We start from the raw sequence: 27,917 nt of genomic DNA, 5'->3' as shown, positions 1-27,917 counted from the left end.
TCCTGTAATGCTTGAGGTGTTCTCATGGGTTCAAAACGGTGATAGACCCCCAGAATCTTGACGGAAGGCTAGGATTGTTACATTTCTAAAAAAGGGGAAGATACCTTCTGATACGGGTTCTTATCGACCTATCACCTTGATTAACAGTAATATAAAAATATACTCCAAAATGTTTGCCAATCGGCTTGCAGGGGTGATTAAAAAATTGGTTTCCCCGCAACAACATGGCTTTGTTCCAGGCCGAGAAACAATCGAACATATACTCCATACAATCGCGTTGTTTGATTATACTAAGGTTACAGGAGACCCTATGGCTCTAATTCTGCTTGATGCGGAAAAAGCTTTCGATAGGGTTTCCTGGCACTTTTTATGGGCTACATTACAGCATTACGGTCTCGGGGAGAAGTATATTTGTGCCATCCAGAGTATGTATATCCAACCAACTGCTCAGGTTTCTGTAATCGGGATTCAGTCTGCTGCAATAAATATACGTAGAGGAACGAGGCAGGGGTGTCCTTGCTCCCCCTTATTGTTCGCGATTTACATCGTTCCTTTAATCAAGAACATTTTTAATGAGGCTTCAATCCGTCCAGTGCAGGCTAAAGGGGAGGTACTAAAGTTCTTGGTTATGCTGACAATCTTGCTATTTTATACAGTCTATAACGTAGCTACCCCGTGTTGGGGTAGAACACCTCCCAGCACTGCGCAAATAACTGCAAGAGTCTACTTCATTTTACTATTTAATCATCGGTAAAGCATCAAAAGTTCATTGTTAGTTTAACATTCCATTAGTTTCATGGCTTATGCTTTGATTTCACAATAAGACTTTCTCAAGTTCCACATCCAATACAAGCAAATAGTAATGATCATGTGTCCCAATGCATTTCGGGCTCTATTGTGGCCCTTCGTCAGGGGATACTCTACAAAAAGAAAAAGGAGGATGCTATAAGCTAAAGGTAAGAGTGCTTTGATGTTCAGTTACAATTCCAATATCTGTGCTGAAGAGATATAGGTGTCTGTGAAACGTGCATGGACCCGATGTGTACAATCTCGTGTGAGCATGTCAATTCAAAGTTGTGTGCTCAGGGTGATAGAGTAATCAACAGGACCCATTAAAAATGAACCACGTGTTGTGAGATGTTTAACAAAAACTGCGTGTGGTGTGCCGTTTAAGAAAATCATGGTGAAACCCGGCTAGTGAAATAACAGGTGCGTATTAACCAAAAGGTCAGCCCGATGATTTGCTAAGCATCTTAAGAGAACTAGAAACATGCAAATGTTTAGAGCATGCTGCAGAATCAATCAGTAAACTCACATGAACTTGCTCGTGACACGGAACGCCTGTGAAGCAATGTGTGGAAAACGTCCGGTTAGCAAACGTTTTCATATGGTCAAACGGACGTGCTAAAAGAGTCCTCATGTGAGGTACTTACATTAGATATGGCGATAATGCGCTCGATGTGTGGTAGTCTATCCGTGTGTCGGTCTTTCCGGGTTATCGAGAAGTGGCGTCTGGGGAATAGTTAAATGAATGGATGTACGGGTCACGTGTGTGTGAATCGACATAGAAGATGGGCTAAGTTCATCATAAGGGGCGCCATCTTGGAATGGTGTGTGCGTGTATTACAAGTGCAGAAGCCTAATATCTTTGTAATTCTCAAGTGACTTAGTATGTTACTTTACGAACGTACCTGAATACGGGGCTACCGTGAGCTAAGAAACGGTGATGGATCAAGCCCTGATCTTTGGACTGGGTAAGAGTGGTCTGCTTAATTCAGACACTCTGTTCATCACCACCCCCTTTTCTGAATCATTTTGTCCACCATAAGCATGGAAGGGTATACTCAGATGTGAGTCCCTTGCTCATTGCACAATCAGGATTCAAGCAAGCGGGGCCGACGACGGCTGAAATGCCAGAAACCGGTCCCGGGAAGCTTGTTTCCTTCCCAGTATAAGAATTGGCTTGGTAGTTTGGTTTGCCCTGTTCCCATCATGCACTGGGACAGGAACAGACTAATTTGCATGTAGCCAGGTTCTGAGCTGGGATGGTGCAGTGAGCTAAATATCGGTGATGGATCAAGCCCTGATCTTTGGACTGGGTAAGAGTGGTCTGCTTAATTCAGACACTCTGTTTATCACCACCCCCTTTTCTGAATCATTTTGTCCACCATAAGCGTGGAAGGGTATACTCAGATGTGAGTCCCTTGCTCATTGCACCATCAGGATTCAAGCAAGCCGGGCCGGAGACGGCTGAAATGCCAGAAACCGGTCCCCGGAATCTTGTTTCCTTCCCAGTATAAGAATTGGCTTGGTAGTTTGGTTTGCCCTGTTCCCATCATGCACTGGGACAGGAACAGACTAATTTGCATGTAGCCAGGTTCTGAGCTGGGATGGTGCAGTGAGCTAACAAATGGTGATGGATCAAGCCCTGATCTTTGGACTGGGTAAGAGTGGTCTGCTTAATTCAGACACTCTGTTCATCACCACCCCCTTTTCTGAAGCAGGTAAATCTTTGGCTTGGCGCTCAAAATTGTATGAGAATAATGAAAGAGCTGGACAAATGCTAGCCGTAAGAACTAGAGAGAAAGAGGCTGCTTCACATATTAAAGAGATCATGGATCCGGTGGTTGGGTTAGTCATGGAGGAAGCGGCCATAGCTCTAGCCTTCCAGAAATGCTATCAAAATTATATGATGAAGAGATTAGGGATAACTGGGAGGTTCAGACAGAAATTCAAAGTTATCTTAATGAAATTGAGGTGGGGGCTTTAACATCTGAAGAATTGGGAATGCTAGATGCTGAAAATAAAATGGAGGAATTATGGTTGGCCAAAGACTCTCTTCCAAGTGGCAAGGCAGTCGGGCCATATTTTTTACCTGGAGAATTTTATAAGACGTTTCGGGCACCACTTACTCCTGTAATGCTTGAGGTGTTCTCATGGGTTCAAAACGGTGATAGACCCCCAGAATCTTGACGGAAGGCTAGGATTGTTACATTTCTAAAAAAGGGGAAGATACCTTCTGATACGGGTTCTTATCGACCTATCACCTTGATTAACAGTAATATAAAAATATACTCCAAAATGTTTGCCAATCGGCTTGCAGGGGTGATTAAAAAATTGGTTTCCCCGCAACAACATGGCTTTGTTCCAGGCCGAGAAACAATCGAACATATACGCCATACAATCGCGTTGTTTGATTATACTAAGGTTACAGGAGACCCTATGGCTCTAATTCTGCTTGATGCGGAAAAAGCTTTCGATAGGGTTTCCTGGCACTTTTTATGGGCTACATTACAGCATTACGGTCTCGGGGAGAAGTATATTTGTGCCATCCAGAGTATGTATATCCAACCAACTGCTCAGGTTTCTGTAATGGGGATTCAGTCTGCTGCAATAAATATACGTAGAGGAACGAGGCAGGGGTGTCCTTGCTCCCCCTTATTGTTCGCGATTTACATCGTTCCTTTAATCAAGAACATTTTTAATGAGGCTTCAATCCGTCCAGTGCAGGCTAAAGGGGAGGTACTAAAGTTCTTGGTTATGCTGACAATCTTGCTATTTTATACAGTCTATAACGTAGCTACCCCGTGTTGGGGTAGAACACCTCCCAGCACTGCGCAAATAACTGCAAGAGTCTACTTCATTTTACTATTTAATCATCGGTAAAGCATCAAAAGTTCATTGTTAGTTTAACATTCCATTAGTTTCATGGCTTATGCTTTGATTTCACAATAAGACTTTCTCAAGTTCCACATCCAATACAAGCAAATAGTAATGATCATGTGTCCCAATGCATTTCGGGCTCTATTGTGGCCCTTCGTCAGGGGATACTCTACAAAAAGAAAAAGGAGGATGCTATAAGCTAAAGGTAAGAGTGCTTTGATGTTCAGTTACAATTCCAATATCTGTGCTGAAGAGATATAGGTGTCTGTGAAACGTGCATGGACCCGATGTGTACAATCTCGTGTGAGCATGTCAATTCAAAGTTGTGTGCTCAGGGTGATAGAGTAATCAACAGGACCCATTAAAAATGAACCACGTGTTGTGAGATGTTTAACAAAAACTGCGTGTGGTGTGCCGTTTAAGAAAATCATGGTGAAACCCGGCTAGTGAAATAACAGGTGCGTATTAACCAAAAGGTCAGCCCGATGATTTGCTAAGCATCTTAAGAGAACTAGAAACATGCAAATGTTTAGAGCATGCTGCGGAATCGATCCGTAAACTCACATGAACTTGCTCGTGACACGGAACGCCTGTGAAGCAATGTGTGGAAAACGTCCGGTTAGCAAACGTTTTCATATGGTCAAACGGACGTGCTAAAAGAGTCCTCATGTGAGGTACTTACATTAGATATGGCGATAATGCGCTCGATGTGTGGTAGTCTATCCGTGTGTCGGTCTTTCCGGGTTATCGAGAAGTGGCGTCTGGGGAATAGTTAAATGAATGGATGTACGGGTCACGTGTGTGTGAATCGACATAGAAGATGGGCTAAGTTCATCATAAGGGGCGCCATCTTGGAATGGTGTGTGCGTGTATTACAAGTGCAGAAGCCTAATATCTTTGTAATTCTCAAGTGACTTAGTATGTTACTTTACGAACGTACCTGAATACGGGGCTACCGTGAGCTAAAAAACGGTGATGGATCAAGCCCTGATCTTTGGACTGGGTAAGAGTGGTCTGCTTAATTCAGACACTCTGTTCATCACCACCCCCTTTTCTGAATCATTTTGTCCACCATAAGCATGGAAGGGTATACTCAGATGTGAGTCCCTTGCTCATTGCACAATCAGGATTCAAGCAAGCCGGGCCGACGACGGCTGAAATGCCAGAAACCGGTCCCGGGAAGCTTGTTTCCTTCCCAGTATAAGAATTGGCTTGGTAGTTTGGTTTGCCCTGTTCCCATCATGCACTGGGACAGGAACAGACTAATTTGCATGTAGCCAGGTTCTGAGCTGGGATGGTGCAGTGAGCTAAAAAACGGTGATGGATCAAGCCCTGATCTTTGAACTGGGTAAGAGTGGTCTGCTTAATTCAGACACTCTGTTCATCACCACCCCCTTTTCTGAAGCAGGTAAATCTTTGGCTTGGCGCTCAAAATTGTATGAGAATAATGAAAGAGCTGGACAAATGCTAGCCGTAAGAACTAGAGAGAAAGAGGCTGCTTCACATATTAAAGAGATCATGGATCCGGTGGTTGGGTTAGTCACGGAGGAAGCGGCCATAGCTCTAGCCTTCCAGAAATGCTATCAAAATTATATGATGAAGAGATTAGGGATAACTGGGAGGTTCAGACAGAAATTCAAAGTTATCTTAATGAAATTGAGGTGGGGGCTTTAACATCTGAAGAATTGGGAATGCTAGATGCTGAAAATAAAATGGAGGAATTATGGTTGGCCAAAGACTCTCTTCCAAGTGGCAAGGCAGTCGGGCCATATTTTTTACCTGGAGAATTTTATAAGACGTTTCGGGCACCACTTACTCCTGTAATGCTTGAGGTTTTCTCATGGGTTCAAAACGGTTATAGACCCCCAGAATCTTGACGGAAGGCTAGGATTGTTACATTTCTAAAAAAGGGGAAGATACCTTCTGATACGGGTTCTTATCGACCTATCACCTTGATTAACAGTAATATAAAAATATACTCCAAAATGTTTGCCAATCGGCTTGCAGGGGTGATTAAAAAATTGGTTTCCCCGCAACAACATGGCTTTGTTCCAGGCCGAGAAACAATCGAACATATACTCCATACAATCGCGTTGTTTGATTATACTAAGGTTACAGGAGACCCTATGGCTCTAATTCTGCTTGATGCGGAAAAAGCTTTCGATAGGATTTCCTGGCCTTTTTTATGGGCTACATTACAGCATTACGGTCTCGGGGAGAAGTATATTTGTGCCATCCAGAGTATGTGTATCCAACCAACTGCTCAGGTTTCTGTAATGGGGATTCAGTCTGCTGCAATAAATATACATAGAGGAACGAGGCAGGGGTGTCCTTGCTCCCCCTTAATGTTCGCGATTTACATCGTTCCTTTAATCAAGAACATTTTTAATGAGGCTTCAATCCGTCCAGTGCAGGCTAAAGGGGAGGTACTAAAGTTCTTGGTTATGCTGACAATCTTGCTATTTTATACAGTCTATAACGTAGCTACCCCGTGTTGGGGTAGAACACCTCCCAGCACTGCGCAAATAACTGCAAGAGTCTACTTCATTTTACTATTTAATCATCGGTAAAGCATCAAAAGTTCATTGTTAGTTTAACATTCCATTAGTTTCATGGCTTATGCTTTGATTTCACAATAAGACTTTCTCAAGTTCCACATCCAATACAAGCAAATAGTAATGATCATGTGTCCCAATGCATTTCGGGCTCTATTGTGGCCCTTCGTCAGGGGATACTCTACAAAAAGAAAAAGGAGGATGCTATAAGCTAAAGGTAAGAGTGCTTTGATGTTCAGTTACAATTCCAATATCTGTGCTGAAGAGATATAGGTGTCTGTGAAACGTGCATGGACCCGATGTGTACAATCTCGTGTGAGCATGTCAATTCAAAGTTGTGTGCTCAGGGTGATAGAGTAATCAACAGGACCCATTAAAAATGAACCACGTGTTGTGAGATGTTTAACAAAAACTGCGTGTGGTGTGCCGTTTAAGAAAATCATGGTGAAACCCGGCTAGTGAAAAAACAGGTGCACATTAACCAAAAGGTCAGCCCGATGATTTGCTAAGCATCTTAAGAGAACTAGAAACATGCAAATGTTTAGAGCATGCTGCGGAATCGATCCGTAAACTCACATGAACTTGCTCGTGACACGGAACGCCTGTGAAGCAATGTGTGGAAAACGTCCGGTTAGCAAACGTTTTCATATGGTCAAACGGACGTGCTCAAAGAGTCCTCATGTGAGGTACTTACATTAGATATGGCGATAATGCGTTCGATGTGTGGTAGTCTATCCGTGTGTCGGTCTTTCCGGGTTATCGAGAAGTGGCGTCTGGGGAATAGTTAAATGAATGGATGTACGGGTCACGTGTGTGTGAATCGACATAGAAGATGGGCTAAGTTCATCATAATGGGCGCCATCTTGGAATGGTGTGTGCGTGTATAACAAGTGCAGAAGCCTAATATCTTTGTAATTCTCAAGTGACTTAGTATGTTACTTTACGAACGTACCTGAATACGGGGCTACCATGTGGATAAAACAACATAAGTGACTGGATAAACAAATCAACAAATCTACAAAATATCGACATTAACAAAGGTGCTGGAAAATAAAGATGATACTTCAACACTCTCAACCGCTCATAGTCACTCATAAGTAACATAGAAATTCCAGTCTGTCATTCAACCCGTGCGGTTGCATGTTCGCCATATAGCGAATCCAGAAGTTCTCTCGCTTCAACAGTGTGTTCTTGTTTTGTCTGGTTTTTTGAACTTGTTCCAATATCAAAAACTTTAGTTGAGCCACAGTATGATTTTTATCCATAAAGTGCGCTGCCACGGTGGATTTGGTGTTCTTAGTACGAATGTTACTTTTATGTTCTAAAATACGTGTGCGTATTTTCCTTTCTGTATGCCCGATGTAGCTGAGGCCACATGGGCATTTCAACATGTAGATCACGTTCGTGGAATTGCATGTAGCATTGACCCTCAGTTTCACTTTGTGGCCCTTCATGGGATGGTTGGTGAAATTTCCTTGGATAGTATTGTTGCAGTTGCTGCAGTTATACCCAGGTAGTAATCCCTTGTAAATTGTGGTTTCTTTGTTGTCTTTTGGTCTCGTTAGTATCTCCTTCAGATTGCGTCCTCTAGTGTAAGCAAAAATCGGTTGTTGTGCAAAGATGTTGTTAAACTCCGGTTCTGTAATGAGTAGGGGCAAATGTCTCAAAATGATTTTCCTGAATTGATTGCTGGTAGTGGTGTATTTGGACACCACTACTATTCTGGTGTTTTCTGTTTTTGTTTTGGTCAATAACAAATCCTCTTGTTTTGCCTTTTTGCTTCTGGAATACGCCTTGTCCAGTATCTGCTCTGGGTATCCACGTGTTTTAAACTTTTGTAGCATCTGCTTTTGTTGTTCATCACTTTCAGTCGCTGAGGACACTATTCGTTTAACTCTCAGGAGTTGAGAGTAAGGTAAGTTCTGTTTGAGACCAGGACGATGAAAACTTTCAAAATGCATTTTGAAATTGCGATCTGTTGGTTTCCTAAAGAGGTTGGTTAGGATCTGATTGCCTTGTTTGCTCACTTCTATATCCAGGAAGTTGATCTTATTCTCATCCAGGTTCCATGTAAATTGTATGCGGTCGTTTATTTGATTCCAGTTTTCCAAAAAATTAAGTAAGATGGTCCGATTACCTGCCCACAGTATAAATATGTCATCTATGAACCTTAGGTATAGTTTGCCATGCAATTTCCACAAGTTGTCGTTCAAAATGTGTTTTTCTTCGAAGATCTTCATGAATGTGTTGGCATACGCTGGCGCGGCACAATTGCCCATGGAAGTACCACAGAGCTGATGATACCAGTTATCATTGACCGAAAAATAACTGTGGTACAGTGTGAATACTAATAGTTCCATTATGAACACTTGTAGATCATGATCAAGTGTAGATGTTGTTAGCACTTTCTCCACTGATTCAATGCCCAATTCATGGGGTATCGAAGTGTACAGTGAACGTACGTCCACTGTAAAAAACAGTAGTGTATGTTCTCCCAGAAGGTTGATGCAGTCATTAAGTTTCACCCAAAAATCGGTGGAATCTCTGATGTATGATGCAGCTTGTATCACGTAGGGTTGAAGGCACTTGTCCAAAAATGTGCCTGTGTTCTCGTGTATGCTGCCTTTAGTGGATACTATCGGTCAAAACGGTGGCTTAGTTAAATGTTTAAGTATTTTTGGTACCATGTACATGGTTGGTGGTCTTGGGTTATTCGGTGTCAGATATCTTTTGACTTTATCATCAATAGTTCCAATATCAAAGGCTCTTTGAATAATTTTGTTGAGAATGTCCGTGTACTCAATGGTGGGAACCGTTGCAAGGGGAGCATAAGTGTAGAGATCAGAGGTATGTTCATTGATTTGTTCTAAATAATAACTGGTGTCCATTATTACTAAAGCATCAATCTTGATTTTTTGACAGACTCCACCCAGGTAGCTTTTCAAGAAATTCAAATTTTAACATCGCAATTTGGAGCAATATCCGGCTACCTTCTTAATGAAGCAAAAACTCAAATAATATGTAACGACAAAATCAACCTAAGCGATCCTTATATAGTAAGTAAGTTTAAATATCTGGGGATTGAGATTTGTTCAAAACCTGAGGAGATAATAGAGATAAATCTGGATCCTTTAATACGTAAATTAGACGTTGATGCTCGTCAAATCAATAACTTACATCTGACTTTAATGGGCAGATGTAATGTCATTAAAATGACTTTTTTTACCCAAGCTTTTGTATTGTTTCAGAGCCATCCCCTTGTTGATTGACCCAATTTGGTTTAAAAAACTGGATCGGATTATTTCAAGGTTTTTATGGGTCAGCAAATGACCAAGAAGGGCTCTAAAATATATGACTCTGCCCAGAGATAGAGGGGGTTTGTCGGTACCTAATTTTCAGGTATATTATTGGTCTATAACACTTAGACATATATCTGATCTGTTGGATATAGGTGTTACAGATCGCTGTGATACTTTGATTTATAATTTAATTCTTGGGCCCGAGGCTCAGGGACTTTTGTTTAGACAAATAGAGTTTGCGTATTTTAAACGGGTTAGGTTTAAGGTTCTCCTAGGTGCCTACAAAGTCTGGACGTCAGTTCGGAAAATGTTTGAAATAGGTAGACTACATATATACTCTCCTTTTGCAAATAATGGTCTATTTCCATAAATTTTTCGGGATGCTTATTTTAAGGAGTGGTCTGCCCAAGGGGTTAGGACTGTCGGGGATATATTGTCTACTTCTGGGCTAATGACTTTTGAAGCTATAAAACAAAAATTTAGGCTAGATAATAGACATTTCTTTAAGTTATTACAGGTCAGGGATTTTTTTTGCAAAAGGACAGTTATTTGGGACCCTATTTCGTTAATTGAAGCCATAAATGTGAATCAATTAACTATATCCTCAATTTATAAGATACTGAATGCCAAAAGACCTGATGACTTGATTAAACATTTCACACGGTGGGAGGTCGTGGTACAAGCAGGTCAAGGGGTATGTGAGGATTCACTTTTATACAGTCAATCTGCGTTTTTCTCAGCTAACCTCCAGGTGCAATGTTTCAAGACGTGGCTTAATTTGATTATAACTCCCTCCCGAATACATAAATGGGAAGGCATAGCAGGGATAAACTGTTCACGTTTGGGGAATTGGCGGCCAACAGTATCCATATGTTTGCATCCTGCCCCTCTTTGGCCCAACTGCTACATAAAATAGTACAGCGTTTGGGACACGTTTTTTGTTTTTCTATTTTTTTGACACCTCAGGTTATTATGCTTGGTGTTACTGATCAAAATATGTCTGAATCTGAGTGAAAGCTGCTGTTTGCTGCAATTACCATGCTTAGATTATGTCTAGCCACAGTCTGGCTTGATCCAGTTCCCCCGACTATACATGTGTGGTATAGTAAGTTCCTGAGTATTTATAAATGGGAAATTTCTGTATTTAAGAGAAGAGGAGTTAGGGCCCAGAGGGAGGGGAAGCAGATTTGGGAACCTTTAACAAAATGGCTGAATTCAGAGCATAGATAATCTGTTCTACCCATATTTTTCTATATTCCTCAGCAAGACAGAAGAAAGTGGTTATTTTGTCGGTATTTATATGTTTATATATATACTTCTGTTGTTGTTGTAACAAGCTTTATTTTCGATATAGTTCATATCTTAAAAAATGGTACAGATACATAAAAACAATAAAAAGTCAGTGCATGGATAATAAACATACAATTCATAGTACAAGTGGCATGAGTAATATACATAAAACAATCTAAAATAGATGTTAAACAAGGTACAAAAGCCTGGAGGATCTAATACGCCATGCCCAACCCAGAAATTTAGCCAAGCCACATGCGAACAGGGGCCGAGGATCTGATTTTAAGATTCGTAGGGCCTCCTTATGTGATCTAGTGCCAAGCTCTCTACAGAGTGGCTTCAGCCATCTGCGGCGTGGGACTGCATAGGCCGGGCATTCGAACAATAAGTGGGAAACTAACTCTGTCCTACTCGCACAGAAAGGACAAAAGGGAGTTGTCTGCGCCGAAACCTTCCAACTGGCAGTCAGTTGCCCCACTGGAAGTAAACCTACCCTAAATTTAGTGTATAGAGCCCTGTCCCAGGATCTTAGATTGATATCCAGGTACGGTTCGCAAAAGTGCACCTCCTTGACCAAAAGAAATTCCACAGTGGTCTTACAAAGATTGGCCTTGCTGTTTCTGCCATCAATCACCCAACTCCAATATAACTTCTTCAGGATTGACTTGGGTGGGGCGGTTCTAGTAGTCCAGGCGTCTTCAAGACCCAGGTCAATAAGGAGGCGCTTAACTTCCCTTAACCAACGAACCTTAGACCAACCAGGCGTTAGAAGAACTTCTTTTAAACCCTCTTCAGAACTGGACAATTCTGGGACTCTCAAAATGCGTGTCCACAAAAGAAGAGGACGCAGCCTCGCCTGATCACTAATGGGCCGAGTGCCCATATCTAAAAGAAGTGGGAGAGTTGGTGTACTATAAGGGAGGCCCATGAGGTCTTTGTGGAATTTATTTTCTGAGCGGGACAATTGATCCACATTCTGCACACCCCAGAGTTCTGCCCCATACAAAGATGCACTAACCCCTCTTGCCCTGTAGATGTCAAGTACCGGTGCAATGGGTTTAAGGGATGAGGCACGTTGTTCCTTGAGGAGGGCCCCCACCACCCTCTTATGGGTCAACAACATCTTTTGGTGATGGCATTTCCAACTCATAGAGTCGCAGAGGCGAATGCCTAGGTAATCGAACTCCTTGACCCTCTCGAGTGGAACTGATTCCAAGGTAGGTGGATTAACGGTCTTCTTCGGGGGGTTTAAGACCAGGAACTTAGTTTTCCCTGTATTCATAACTAGTCCCCTTGAATCACAAAAGGTCTTAAAACTAGTTAGGAGATTCTGCAGGCCTGCTGGGGTTTTGGAGATCAGGAGGGTATCATCTGCAAATAAGAGGGTAGGGATTTTCCTGCCAGCCAGGGAGGGTGCATCTGCTGGATGTTGTAGCAAATGCTCCACCACTCCGTTAACATACAATGAAAACAGAGTGGGGGCTAGCACACATCCCTGGCGGACACCTCTATTTACAGGAATTCGTGGTGTTTTTTGTCCCTGGTTACCCCACCTGATCTGCGCAAAATTATCTTCATGTAACTTTATCAGTATGTTAAATAAGTATGGGGGAAAACCCAATGCATCAAGTACACTCCAGAGTTGGTTACGTGGGACCAGGTCAAAGGCAGTCCGAAGATCTATAAATGCAAGGTACAGACTGCCTTTGCCCAGTACAACCACTTTCCAAAAAAGCTTCATTAACCGGAATGATTGCTCAATGGTTCCATACCAGTTCTAAAGCCAGCCTGGAAGTCTGAGAGAATTTGCTTCTCCTCTACCCACTGTAAGACCCTTCCTAGAACCACTTTGCCTGCCACCTTCTGAGTAGAGTCCAAAAGGCTTATAGGGCGATAATTAGCAGGGTCGTCCCGACTCCCTTTCTTGAAGATCGGGACGACCTCAGCGCCCTTCCATGAGTCTGGGAGAGTCCCACCAGCCAAGCCAGCATTCAGTAGGGAAGCAATAAGTCTCCCCCACTCATCTGGATTAACCCAAAGCAGGTCCCCCGGAAGGCCATCAGGGCCCGCTGCCTTGTTTGAAACAAGGCACTTAACCACCCCCACTACTTCCTCAGGTGAAAAGAGTATTTCCTCATTGGGCTCTGTGCATTCTATGGGGGGCTGTTCCATCAGGGTAGCAACAGGACCCACAGGCAGTGTATAAAGCTTGGCCAAGTGGTCAAACCACACTCCCCCAGCTATATTACATGTTATCAGCGAGTCTACGGGTTTGCCCCTCAGTCTTAACAAGTTCCAAAATCCCTTAGAATCCTTCTTTGAGCTAGCCACCTTCAGATCGTTCCAAAACTGGTTCTCATGCTCAACCCTTGCCTTAGATAGAACCCTTCTATATTTTCTCCTAGCAAGGCTAATCAGGTCACTGTCCTTGGCTTTCACCGCTTTAATTAGCTCCCTTTTGGCAACACGGCAGGCAGAAGAGTACCAACTCGCATTGCCCATGGGTCCCCCTCTTGCATTGTCCCTTGTGCCTACAGGGTGAATCACAAACAATTCACCTAACGCGTTGGTGGTTTCGGCAAACAAGGTTGGAACATCATGCTTGCTGAAACCAGGGGAGTCTAAGCGCAACATAGTATTAGACATTATGGATTTTACTTCCAAGATTTTTCCCTCGTTGACAGCAATTTTGTTCCATTTCAGACGCCTACCACAATCCCTTCGTGCGTTGTTTTCCATATGTGTGAGGTTGGGGCTGGAATCGCTCCCGACCATGGAGGGGACAGGGTCAGAACTAGGGGGTTGTGGTCACTATCAATAGATGGTAAAACCACCATGTCTATCAGGTAAGCCCAAATCCTATGGTTCAAGAGAATGTAGTCGATTTGTGAGGAGTGGCCCACTCTATTAAATGTATGTGCCCCAAAGGAGTCTGACTTTGATCTACCATTAGTTGCCCTGAGGCCATATTCCAAGCAAGGGGCATTAAGGTCAATGGCGCTTTGGGTCCAGCTTCTAATAGGTGGTAAAGTGAGGGGGGTGATGCCTCTCCTGACATCATCTTCCCTGGTGCCCAATATATCCTCACTAGCAAGGGGTTCAAATGTACAATTGAAATCCCCAGCTAGTATGACAAGGGAATCAGCACCACAAGATCCGAGTCCCTCCTCTTCTGTATTTTCTATATGAAATGAGTGAATTTTTTTCCCTTTTGTCCTCTTTCCTGTAACGACCCATGTGGGGTGGGTGGGGGTTTGGGTCGGTGATAAGCTGAAAAAATGGATTTATGACATGATGAGAAGACAAGTTTCTTATCTTTGTTTTTGTATTTTTGTTTATATGTCATATCTCCTAATAAAAAAACACAAAAAAAACACATGTTGTATTTCAATCTAAATCAATCCATGGCATGAATGCTGTATCAAATTCAACAGACACCACACAAACAGTTGTTTCATGTACCCATGACTAGCACTGGCCCTACTGGCTGAAAGGCCAATTGGCAGACTAGGAAACACAGTGAAGTAACATCAATATTTCAAATGTATTAAAAACATTGAGAAAATGTAATAAAAATGTGCAACATTTTTTCTTTACAACATTAGAGAAATGAAATTCAAAGAAATCACTAGGCCACTACTAAAACAACAGGCCAGCCCCTACAATACCTTTTAAAAACCCATTAAAAGTACAAAGAAATCCAAGTGCATGGCCCCAATCAAACACCAGTTTTTCGACTTACTTGTAAAATCTCAAATACAAAGTCCGTAAATCCAATAGGATATGCAGCAGACACAAAGAGTGATCGGCCCAGCTACAAATCCAAATGAATAGTGACCAGGAGATGGACAGAGGACTGGCTGGACAGGAACAGAAAGTTGGAGTCTGGAGTACTTCCTTCCAGTAGGAAAACAAATAAAGAAAAAATGGACTCCTCACGCAACAAAACTGTGCCAAATGTCAATTCAAGGAGGTTTTGAACTCCAAATCATCATTTTGGGAAGATTTTGATCATTCTCAAGGAGAGATTCTTCCCTAGATTGCAGCTGCAGTAGATCATTAACGTTTCGGATAACGTAAGGCAGAAAACCTCCATCGGAAGTCACTGGCATGCCAGAATGATGTGTTGGCGGCTGCAACATCTCGCAGGAGTATGCAGCCATCAAGAAAATATTGTGGTGCCCGTGAACAGCCCTGAAAATCTCATGGACAATTACAAACTCCCGGCAAGTCACTTCCACACAGGCAAAAGGACATGTCTAGACTGCTAACCAGTAAAAACTTCCCTCCATTGTGGAGTGCAGAGTTTAATGGTAACTCTGCATTTTCTGTGGAACATGGAGTAGCCACATTCTGCAAACTGCGCAAACGGAGCGGAGTTTTACACCAGGCCTCAATCTGGTGGTATGAAGTGTCATTTTAATCATGGTCAATTATTTCTTGTTTTGAGGTGAGAGTCTGATACTTCTGACTGTGACAACTGCGCCAGCTGCACTAAACACACACGCAGCAGGCACACTTGCTACTCGATAAGCCAGATACATTATTGCCAGCCGGCTGAGCTCTGGCCATTGGCACATCTTGCCACACCAATAGATCAATGGGTATTGGTCCAGGTAGACCTCTTTTGGGTCATCTCGATAGTCTTGAAACATTCTCTGAATGGTCATTACTGCTGCCACATGCTTGACCTCTATTGTATTCGCTCCTGCACTTGACTTAAGTCCTGCCACTTGAAACCAAGCAATTGCAGAGGCTGGGTCTGATTCTTCTGTTGCTGGTGTTGGCTGCTGTGATACAACAGCATTGCCCTCTCTAGAGGTTGAAGGCTGCGTGCCAGAATTTCTGCCTGGGACTCCAAATTCCAGTGATTTGTCTCCCATGTCTCTCGCTTGCTCAGCAATCCATGTCTTGTATTGTGGAACATACCCTTCTGAAAAAGGAATGGAATTGGCTAGTATTTTTCTGTACTATTGATTAAGTACTGTGGCACAGATGTACTCTTTGAAGGGCACAATCTTTCTTTTCAGTCTTATTTTAACAGCCAAACAAAGGACTAAGGTTTGAACCAACTCATACACTTCTTCATTCACACAGGTAAACCTTTGCAACACCATTTTAACTGGTCTAATAGCAGATACAACGGGATTGTTTGGCCTATCGACTGTCCTCCTTGCTGACTTCCCATCTGAAAACCTCAAATGAAAGTATCATTTGTATCAGGCATTTGACTACCCATCATTTATCCACCTCCATGGTCATGCTTAGCTAGGGACCATACTTCCTGGCATATCCCAAACCATATCTATTAGACATGCTTTTCCCAATTGCATTTCTTCCTATTTGAAGGACATAGTCGGTGATCGGTCTGTACTGTTCAAACAGACGTTGCAATACTTAGTAGGTGGCGTTCCAATGTGCTGGCACCCCCCATGTGAGGGCTGTAACCAATACTCCATCAGCACACTGAATGACCTTCAACTGCTTCTGGGATTTAAAAGAATGACTGAAATGAGTGCAGATTCTTCTGCAGGTGGCCAGTATGTTGCTGACTATGGACCTGATTTAGATCTTGGTAGACAGGATACTCCATCACAACGGTGACGGATATCCCATCCACCAAATATATAAATGCCATAGGATATATTGGGATTTATCTTTTTGCAGACAGGATATTGGTCACCTATGTGATGAAGTAACCCATCTTCCAAGATATAAATCAGGACCTATGTCTTCCTTTTTTCAGAAAGTCCTGCACAATCAGGTTGATGCCATGCGCCAAAAACAGGAGCCTGAAATATCCACCATCTGCCTTCGCTATATTACTGCCATTGTCCATAGCAACACATCCAGTTCTGAGACCTCTGGGTATCAGCTATTCAAATACCTTCCTTTTAAACTCTTCCAAGATGTTTTCAGCTGTATGGGATTTCTGCATCGCAAACATTGCTACTGTTGCATGCCGCTGAATGCCCTTGAAACTTTCTTCAGTGCTGAGACCACCTGTTGCCTAACCCCACTAATGAGATCCAGTGTGCAGCTATATACATGTAATCTGTTGCTTGACAACTGGTCCACATGCCTGTCATCATGTGGATAGTGTGGACAGTACTCTGCTGCAAAGCTTGTCCAACCAATTGCAGCACATCATGATGTAGCAATGAAACAGCAATTCTGGCAAAACAGGACCGGCTCAGAACCTTCCATTTTGGGTAAATGGCTGCCACAAATATTAAAAATCCCACTTTTTCCACAAAAGTAAAAGGGAGGAGGTCCAGCACTTACATTTTAGCCAGCTTCCCATTGTACAAAGTTGCCATTGGGTGGATAACGTTTAAAGGGCCCTTCCTGCTTAAACATGCCCTTCATAGTAGCCAAGATTTTTTTCTTTTGAGGTGCCACTGACACAAGCGACTTCTGAAGTGTACCAGGAGGTGGTAGATTCAATCTGGCATATTTATGAGGCCCTTGTGCCAGCAAAGCATCACTTTTTTAATTCTCCAGTTGCGCAAACTACAAAATCAAATTTATGAAGTCATGCAAAGCCACTTTGCATCTCTTTGAATGACGTTATAGATATGGAATAAGGCAAAGTAGGGCACATCGCTGGCTGCCTTACTCTGCCCTAAGGAGGTATTCCATGGGCATGGTGGTGGGTGTTTCCACGCAATACCCATGGATTTTGATGCTTCCCAAGATTTACAAAGCCTTGTAAAGCTAGTGATGCGCCAACACATTATGACGCACAAGGAGAAAAAACTTTATTTCTGCTTGCTTTTTCCTCTTTCCATATGTGCTACATTCTGCAGCACACATGGAAAGAGGAAAATTCCTTCCAGGATTCTTTTTGTACAGGAAGGTACCCCTTCCTGCCCAAAAACAATCCTGTCTGACAACACAGGAACCTCTGTGCCATGGCGCAAGGGTGCCTGTATTGGTGCTAGGCTGCTGAAATGGACCTAGCAAAGACAGGAATGCACCATATTGGATAAATATGGTGCATTTCTGCCTTTTGCGTCAGGAAGTGAAGCAGGGTGACTTGTTGCATTGCTCTGCACTAAATCCCCACAAATGAGACCCAATGAGCATCTTGGGGTAATCACTGTATGTGGTGGTGTTTGCATCTGAATTTTGTGCCATTTGGAGGATGCTAATTAAGGTGATACTAGCACACTGCATGGAACAGGGCTACTTTGTATAAAGCTATCTTCCTCCTCTTCCTCATTACCTCCTTCTATCACTGTGATTGTTGCTGCTTCCTTTGTCTCATCACCACCACCACTAGCTACCTTTTTAAGGGGCTCTTCCCACCGGAATGCCTGACGTTTTTTCATGTAGGACGTTTGGCCTCCAGTACCATAGTGTGAACCGGGCTTACCTCGATGAACACTCACCTAGCAAATGGAGCATAGTACAATGTTATCCTCCTGCTTACTAATTGCAAAGACATCTCAAACTAGGGAGGAGAAATTCTTTAGTGTGCCATGTGAGAATTGTTTATACAACCCTTCACTCATTTTAGCCTGATCTGATCGTAGCGCTTCTTCACTCGTGCAGTGATACATTTCAGTGCAGCTTGTTTCAGTGTAGCGCCTCTCTGCTCGCACATAGAAATACTTAGGCACAGCTTAATCTGATCGTAGCGCCTCCCTGCTCGTGCATAAACATATGTAACTGCAGCCTGTTTACATTGCAGCGCTTCTCTGCTTGAGCTGTTCGTAGCGCTTCTCTGCCCCCAACTACCCGCTCTGCTTAACGTGTGTTAATAACTAAATTGGATTGTAGCGCTGACTGTGCAGACTTAATTGTTTATCCCTGCATAGCCCTGATTGTGTTGTTGCAGTTGTTGTTGACCTGGTCGAGTTTTTTGCTGCCACCATTTTGTTGTTCAGCCTCTCAGCCCCTCTTCCCACCCCACCCCCGCATCCCAGCTGACCCCACCTCGCCCCTCCCACGTCTCGATCCGCCCATATACGTCAGACACCCCTACGCGCAGCGTTTACGCGCCCCATGCGCGCCGAAGGTGCGCCAAAGGTAAGCCCGTCTACGCCCGTCCGCGCCTGGACCGCGCCCAGCGCCAGACCCCCTGCCCCTCGCGCTGCCCAGCCCCCCCGCATTACCTACGATGCCGCCACCCTCCTAGCCCTTAACCCCGATCGCGCCCCCAACTGCGTCCAAGCCGCCCCTGGACACACCCATGGACCTTTCTCTTGCTACTCCTGCAAATTCATCGGCACCAACAACATCTCCGCTACGACCACAACACAGATTCCCGACCCCAACCACCTACAGTGCATCCTTCTCAACACTCGATCGGTCCACAGACACGCCATTGACCTATGGAATCTACTAGACACCATCTCTCCAGACGTCGCCTTCCTAACAGAAACATGGATGAACGCTTCCTCCGCCCCAGACATCACCATTGCCATCCCCGAAGACTATAAGATCACACGCAAGGACCGCACCGACCACACAGGAGGAGGAATCGCTATCGTCCATAAGAAATCAATCCGCATCTCAACCAGCTCTGACGCCAACCTCGCTAACTCCGAACACCTTCACTTCCAGATCCACATCGACCCCAAGACCACACTCAGAGGCACCCTCCTCTACAGACCACCAGGACCCCGCGCAAAATTCAGTGAAGACATCACGGACTTCATCACTCCTCACGCGCTCCCCTCCAAAGACTACATCCTTCAGGGAGACCTCAACTTTCACCTTGAAAAGATCAACGACCGCAACACCACCACCCTCTTGGACAACCTCGCCAACCTCGGACTTAAACAACTGGTCACTTCCCCCACCCACATCGCAGGTCACACACTCGACCCCATCTTCACCTCCAGCAATCATGTCTCCTTCAGCCACACTACGGATCTCCTCTGGACTGACCAAAGCTGCGTTCACTTCACCTACAACAAACCAAAACCCACCAACCACCTCCAGCCAACTCTGCAAAGAAACTGGAACAAAATCACCACGGACCAGATCTCCGCATCGCTCCTTCTAAATACCCCAGCCCACTCTTCTAACGCAAACGAAGCCGCCGCCAACCTGACCCTATGGTTATCCAACACCGCCGACACCTTAGCACCACTGAAGAAACGTCAAAGCAAACCTGGCAGCAAAAAGGCCTCATGGTTCAACGATGATCTCAAGAAGTCCAAGAAACTCTGCCGCTCCCTTGAAAAGGCCTGGAAAAAAGACCCAACCACTAGCACCAAGGACGCCTTCAAAAACGCCACCCGCACTCACCACCAACTAATCCGAAAGGCCAAGAAAACAGCATTTAAGGATCGACTTGACAACAACGCCCACAACAGCAAGGAACTTTTCAACATCGTCAAGGAATTTTCCAATCCCTCGGCCAACTCCAACAACATCACCCCCTCTCAAGCCCTCTGCGACTCCCTGGCCTTATTCTTCCACAACAAGATTGCAGACATCCACAACAGCTTCGACAACCAACCCGGAAACCAACCCACCCTACCACTCACTGGACATTCTCCCCCCGTGAACACCCTTAACGACTGGAACCCAATCTCCACTGAGGACACAATCCGCCTGATGAATTCCATCCACTCAGGATCCCCCACAGACCCATGTCCTCACCACATCTTCAACAAAGCAGACTCCGTCATAGCACCGCACCTCCGAGACGTCATCAACTGCTCCTTCAACTCCGCCACCTTCCCGGAAGACTGGAAACACGCTGAACTCACCGCCCTTCTGAAAAAACCCACAGCGGACCCCACCGAACTCAAAAATTACCGCCCCATCTCGCTCCTTCCATTCCCGGCCAAAGTCATCGAGAAAGCTGTCAACAACCAGCTCGCCGCCTTCCTCGAAGCCAACAAATCCCTCGATTCCTCACAATCTGGCTTCCGAGCAAAACACAGCACTGAGACTGCCCTCATCGCAGCAACAGACGACATTCGAACTCTACTGGACAATGGAGACACAGTCGCCCTCATCCTCCTCGACCTCTCTGCCGCATTCGACACAGTCTGCCTCAGCACCCTTCTACAACGCCTCAATAACATCGGAATCCAAGGAAAAGCACTTGAATGGATCACCTCGTTCCTCACCGGAAGAACCCAGAGAGTCCGCCTCCCACCATTCAAGTCCGAGGCCACTGAAGTCATCTGTGGCGTACCACAAGGATCCTCACTCAGCCCCACCCTCTTCAACGTATACATGAGCCCCCTCGCGGCCATCGCCCGCCAACACAACCTCAACATCATCTCTTACGCGGATGACACTCAACTGATCCTTTCTCTCACCAATGACCCCAGCACCGCCAAAACTAACCTTCACGAAGGAATGAAAGAAGTTGCCGAATGGATGAAACAAAGCCGTCTGAAACTGAACTCAGACAAAACAGAAGTCCTCATCTTAGGTACATCCCCCTCTGCATGGGACGACTCCTGGTGGCCGGAAGCCCTCGGAAAAGCACCCATCCCGACAGACCACGCACGAAACCTGGGCGTCATCCTTGATTCTTCACTCTCAATGAACAGACAAGTCAGCGCCGTATCCTCTTCCTGCTTCAACATTCTTCGCATGCTCAGAAAAACATTTAGCTGGATCCCCACCGAAACAAGGAAAACAGTCACCCATGCTCTGGTCACGAGCCGACTGGACTACGGAAACACCCTCTACGCAGGCACTACCGCTAAACTCCAGAAGAAACTCCAACGAATCCAAAACGCCTCAGCCAGGATCATATTAGACATCCCACGCAACGAACACATCTCTGGTCACCTTAAAGACCTCCACTGGCTACCCGTCAATAAGAGGATCACTTTCCGACTGCTAACCCACGCACACAAATCACTCTACGACATCGGACCAGAATGCCTCAACTCACGACTGTCCTTCTACACACCCTCCCGCCAACTACGTTCTTCCAGCCAAGCCCTAGCCACTGTACCTCGCATCAACAAGACCACCATGGGAGGCAGATCTTTCTCATACCTGGCTGCTAAGACATGGAACTCACTCCCCGCTTACCTTCGCCTTACCCAGAACCACCTAGCATTCAGAAAACAACTTAAAACGTGGATATTTGACAAGTAATCATCCTCCCCTTCCTAAGCGCCTTGAGACCCTCTGGGTATGTAGTGCGCTATATAAATTCTCTGACTTGACTTGACTCTGACTATCCCTCTCTGCAGTACGTACTTCGACTGAGGTACTGGTGGATGCAGGACTCAGCAGGGGCGTTACAAATATGTAAGCTGGCAGTAGTGGTAGTAGAATCAGTGTCACATCCCTCTGAGCAGGTTTAATAGGATGGTAATTTTGGTGTCCTCTGAGCTACTACTACATACTGAAAATCCCTGGCTCCTCCACATCACTGTTACTTAACATAGTTATAAGGCTTTCAGGAACTTTCCTTTTTCCTTGTCTTTTTGGTGGATCTCAGACAAGGTCCAATCCATGTCAAAATCCTCAGAAGGGGGGCTTGGAAAAGATGATGGAGTACCCTTTCTTTTCTTGCTGGAGATCGGGAAATCAAAGGTTCCACAGCTACATCCTGCTCATAAAGAAGCACAACCTCCTATTCTGTGCCTGTTTCAGGACGAACTATTGCAGTCTACTGCGTCTGTTGCCCACTTTGCTAATTTTCCTACAATGATTGGTGTTAGACCTGGCACCATTGGTGTGGATCTCCCTTCCCTTCCATTTTTGCTGTAGCCTCATGTATTTTTGCTGGTGTTAGATGCTTTGGGCACTGTGCCACTGCTATTCAGTGCCACTGTGCAACTGCTCCCTATTGTAAATTGATGTATTAATCAGTGGTTCCATGTTTGGCTATTTGGTTTACTTGTCAGACCCTTGTCTAGTGCACTGAGTGTGCCCAGGGCGTGTAAATCCAAATGTTGCTGGTGGGCCTGCAGCACTGGTTGTGCCACCCACCAAAGCAGCCTTGTAAAATGTGTCTAAGGTCTGGCATTGCAGAGCCTGCGTGCAATCTGGTACTGTCATGCTGACTGGGCAAGTGCCAGTCCCTAAACCTTCCCTTTTCTTCATATCAGTCACCCCTATTGTAGGCCCAAGGGCAGGGTGCATTGTAAGTATAAGGTAGGACAAGCCCTGATATGTGTGGCATGTCCTAATATTGAATTACCACCATTTTCTTTTTTTACTATTGCAAGGCTACCTGTTCTCCATAGGCCAGAATGGGCTGTTAGAGTTATAACATTTTATAATCCTAACTGTCTCAGAGAACATGGTAGAAGTTCGAGTTCAGTATGCCTGAACTCAGGATAATAAAACATCTCTTTTAGTGAAGTTGGTTTCAATATTCTGTGTTTGCAAATACCACTTTTAGAAAGTAGGTATTTGCTTGTCTAACCATTCAAATCTGCCTCTGCTAGGTTGTGTATTCCTATGTCTGATTTTGTGAGTGACAGGGCTGGGGAATTCCAGGAGACGTGCTGAGTCACCAGGTGGTGAATTGAGAGATCTGCATCTAGATGGGAGGGAGGAGTTGCTCCTGAACCTTGAATAGGGCTGTGCCTGCCTTCCACAATGCTGGCTCCACCCCCTGGGGAGCGGCTGATGTCTCTGCACTGCACACCGGAAGAAGAGAAGGAGTCCTGTAAACCAAGTGCTCCAGGACTGTACTTGCCTTCCACAATGCTGGCTCCACCTCCTGTGGGGCGTCTGATGTGCATGCCCTGCACTGTGAAAGGAAAGGAGAAGTCTGGTAAACAGAGTGCTTCAGAACTGGCTTGGACTGGACAAAGGCCCCTCTCCCCTCAAAGAAGAAAGGATTTTGGGGTATAAATATTGGGACCCTGATCCCATGAAATTAGATCACTTTGAACTACAAGAAGAAACCTTTACTGAAGAGAGGAACCTGAAGAAACTGAGGAGAGACAATTCCCAAGCTGAAGTGCTGCTTGGGGGATTGGCCTGCAGTGGTTGCCTTACTGCCAAAGGAAGGAGAAAGGAACTTTGTGTACTTTGCTTTCAACTTGTGAAGGATCTCCAAGGGCTTGGAAAAGAGATTGCCTTCTGCTGAAGTCTCAGGGACAACAGACTTCACCCCCCAGCTCCCCAGAGTTCTTTGGAAGTGCCTGCGGCTGTTTTGGTCCTTCTGAGGGGCTGCATGTCGCAAGGAGCTGGAAGCGCGACTCAACAAGGAGAAGCGTGTCGCCGTCGCTGTGCCTGCCGTCGCAACTCCGAAGAAGGGTGTCACCGCTGGAACTGTCGCACTGCACCAGATCGGAGAGAAACGTGCCGCATCGACGAGGAAGCGTGTCGCCATCGCTGCTGCTGCCGTCGCAACTCAGAGGAAGGGTGTCACCGCAGTAGTTGTCGCACTGCACCGCATCAGGAGAAGAATCTCTCAACGAGGTCATAGCGTGTCGCCGTTGCTGGGCCTGCCATTGCAACTCCGTAGGAGGGTGTCGCCGCTGGAACTGTTGCATTGCACCGCATCTACCAAGAGCACCTCGCATCCCCGAGAAGCGCGCCACCGTCGGAGCTGCTGCCTTCGCATCTTGGATGTCACATCGAGCGGAAGCTTCACGCATCGTTGGAGAAGAGCGTCGCCACTGGAGCTGCTGCCGTCGCATCGTAAGGGTGTCGCTGATGCAGTCCACGCGTGGAACCGAGAACTTCTTGCATCCCCGAGAAGCTTGCCGCATCTGGAAGATCTTCACGTTTTTATTTCTTTGTATCTGAACTTTGCCACATTTCCCATAGCTGCGACATTGCTTGTCGCAACGCAATCTAAGGTACATTGACGCAGAGTGTTGCATCTAAGAACTGAACTGAACTAAGCTCCATTCTAAAGTAATCATAGTGTGTATTTTTGTCGTTTATGGTCTTGTGGAATTATTCATACAGACAATATTATTTAGTCAGTTTTCCCAAATAATTAACAATAGTGTATCCATTCCATTCCAATCCAAACCATATCATACTATTTCAATTAGGATAACAACATGCAGATTAAAAGTTTGCTCTTTGTACATCTAAGGTTAGAAACCTGTGGCAGGCAAGTGGATTCAGGGGCAAATAGGATAATCCTTAAATAATATATGGAGGTGTGCGGCTCTGACTGGCAGGGTGTGCATGGGAAAATGACATAATCCTTACAAAGCTAATGCTGGTGTGTGCCTGTGGCCCAATAGACCTATGACAGGCAGAAGGGTGCAAGGAAACATTGAATAGTCCTTAAAGAGGTGAATGCTGGTGTGCAGCAATGGCCTAAGAGACCTATAGCAGGCAGGGGGTGCAGGAAAAAGCCAAATAATGTATAAAACATTAATTTCTGGTTTCGCACTAGAGACTATGAGAAATCCTTCGGGAAGCAAGGAGGAGAAATGCTTATGATATTATATAAACACTATACATACATACATACATACATACATACAACAATAATCCTTAAGCACATTACACTGATATTAGGAATAAAAGTAAAAAGATGAACAAAAAACAAAAAGGCATAGCCCTCTTCTATCAATGCCCTTAGAAAATGGCTTTTAAAACTGTAAAAAATGGGATTTAACCCACTGGTTGGCTCCACAAATAGCCATCATCCACATGTTCAAACAACGAAAGGCCAGAAGTCATGGATGACAAAGAACACATACAGTCCTATGGCTAAAGCACACTGGCTACCAGTCAAAATGGCCGCTGTCCACATGCTCAAACAACAACAAGCCAGGAGGAGTGAACAGCAAAGAACACACACAGGCCTATGTCAAAACCACACTGGTTGACAACACAAAATATCTGCCAGCCACATGTTCAAACAACAACATGCAAGAAGGCATGGACAACAAAAAACACATGCAGGCCCATGGCAAAAGCACAACAATTGCTACCCAAAATGGCTGCTGGCCACATGTTCAAACATTTTCAAACAATGAGGCAAGGATAACAAAGAGCACATGCATGACTACGGACACTATCTATACAAAATGGTTGCATGCTATGGAGAACAAAGACAAAATAGTGGCCTATGGCAAAAACACACACACACACTGGCCAGACAAAGGAGGCAAGAAAACAATACCATTAATTCAGCAATGCCAAAAATTAAAATTAGCACACATCCTATTAAGGCACCAAAACATTAGTAACCCACCAACATGCAATTTTTGCAGAAAAAAACGGGAGATGCAAAAAAACATATTTTGAAGTTCATCCATTGCCATCCCTGGCCTAATTCGTAGATGTTTTAACATAAAATATACCACAGAAACAGATCTTTCATGTACCCACTGGCTAGTACTGGCTAGATGGCCCTTGGGCAGACTGGGCCACATGGTAAAATAAATGAATAGTGCAAATTTCACAAACATGGAGAAATTTATTTTACCGAAAAAACGTTTTATCTTATAAACGGTAAAACATTGAGTGCAAAAAATAGGCCCCTACTGCTACTCCAGGTCACCAACCACAAAGACAATTTAATTTAAACATTTAATTAAAAGTACAAATATATATCAAACAATACCCTTATCCAAACGTTTTTCAACTTACTTGTGAACTTGTGATGTCACAAAAACAAATTTTTATAATCCAATTGCGGCAGGAATTGCAGACAATGATAGTGATCCTGTGAACTCGAAATCCAAATGAATAGTGCACAGAGAGGTACACAGCACTGGGAGAAACCTTCTGGACAGCAATAGGAAGTTGAAGTTTCTGTGGCACTACCTTAATGTGGAAAAAAAGTAAAACAAAAAGTGCCTTTTGCACTAAAAAACGACCTGAACTATCCGTTTGAGTCGGATATTCACTCAAAAGGTATTTTCAAGTTGATTTAGCTGCTTCTTGAGTAGAATATCTACTCAAAAAGCAGCTTCGACCACTCGCGACCGCCACCACCAAATTTATGCTAGAAGGATCCGTGGTGACTGGAAATCATGTCATGGGCTGGCAAATCTCGCTCCCACTCGTGCTTGCAATCACGGGTTGTGAAGCCTCACGTTGTTTCTGTGAACATTGCGAGATGGGAATGGCAGAATAATTCCACCACACACTGATTGGCAAAATTTGGCATGCATTACAAACATAACACAGAGTTACCAAATTCTGTATAATCCTGAAATTTAAGCTTAATATTGTCCTCAAATTGTTTGAGATATATATACTGTGCTCAATGAAGCATAAGGTCCTGCTCTCTATATTTGAGTAGTCTAGGAAAAATCATCATATACCGAGCCCACTACGTGGCGGTGGAGCCTTGATAGGTTTGTGCCATGTCCATTTGCTCAATAGAGGAAAACTTGGAAAGTCCTTTTTGAGGGGGCCACCCAAGAAGAACAATTCCACAATAGAGACCCACAATGAGAAATGTCTTGCACATGGATATGCTTTTGGTGTCATCCACCCTGTATTCCCGGAATATGGCTTTCCATTTTTAACAATGATGCCTTGTGTTTTCACTAATTTGTTTTAGTTCTTTAAAAGTTACTTCAATGATCTTACCTATCTTGTACACCACTGTCACTCATGTATCATGTATGTCTTGTAGAAAGCAATCAAATTTGTCATCATCAGGATTTCCTGACAGTCGCAATTGATAAGTATTGATTTTTGTCTTTTGGCCACAGTTGCTTAGCATTTGTGCCCAGCAAAGCAGGTTTTACCCTGGTAGCTTTCAGTTTCACTTTGGTATCTAAAATAGAGAGCAGTGCATCATTGATAAGACAGCAATACTATGGATGTAGTCACAAGCAATAACTCCTCAAGTGGGCTCTCATTGACAAGGCTGTTAGCAAAGTACCTAGATTATGCACCCCAAATTTCAAAGAATGTATACCATATAGAGTCACTGTTTATTGTGCCAACATGGTACCCCGGGCCTCGTATGTACTTCACCATAGACCATGGAACCAAGGAATAGTGAGTGGACAGGATGTTAGTAAAGTAACATTTCAGTAGGGCACGGTATGCACACCATCCAGTAGTGTCACGCAAACATCTTGCGTACAAACTGGGAACAGGAAAAGTTTTTTCTTTTTTTCCTATCAAGTTCAATGGCGGAGGAAAAAAGAAGTACTGAACGAGGACTTCACTCAAGACTTTGACCTAAGGGTGCTCCAGCCATATCAAGGAAAAGTTACACCTC

Source organism: Lissotriton vulgaris, chromosome 6, assembly GCF_964263255.1.
Source record: "Lissotriton vulgaris chromosome 6, aLisVul1.2, whole genome shotgun sequence".
NCBI classification, from domain to species: Eukaryota; Metazoa; Chordata; class Amphibia; order Caudata; family Salamandridae; genus Lissotriton; species Lissotriton vulgaris.
The sequence above is the reverse complement of the archived record's forward strand: the minus strand, read 5'-3'. Positions refer to the sequence as shown.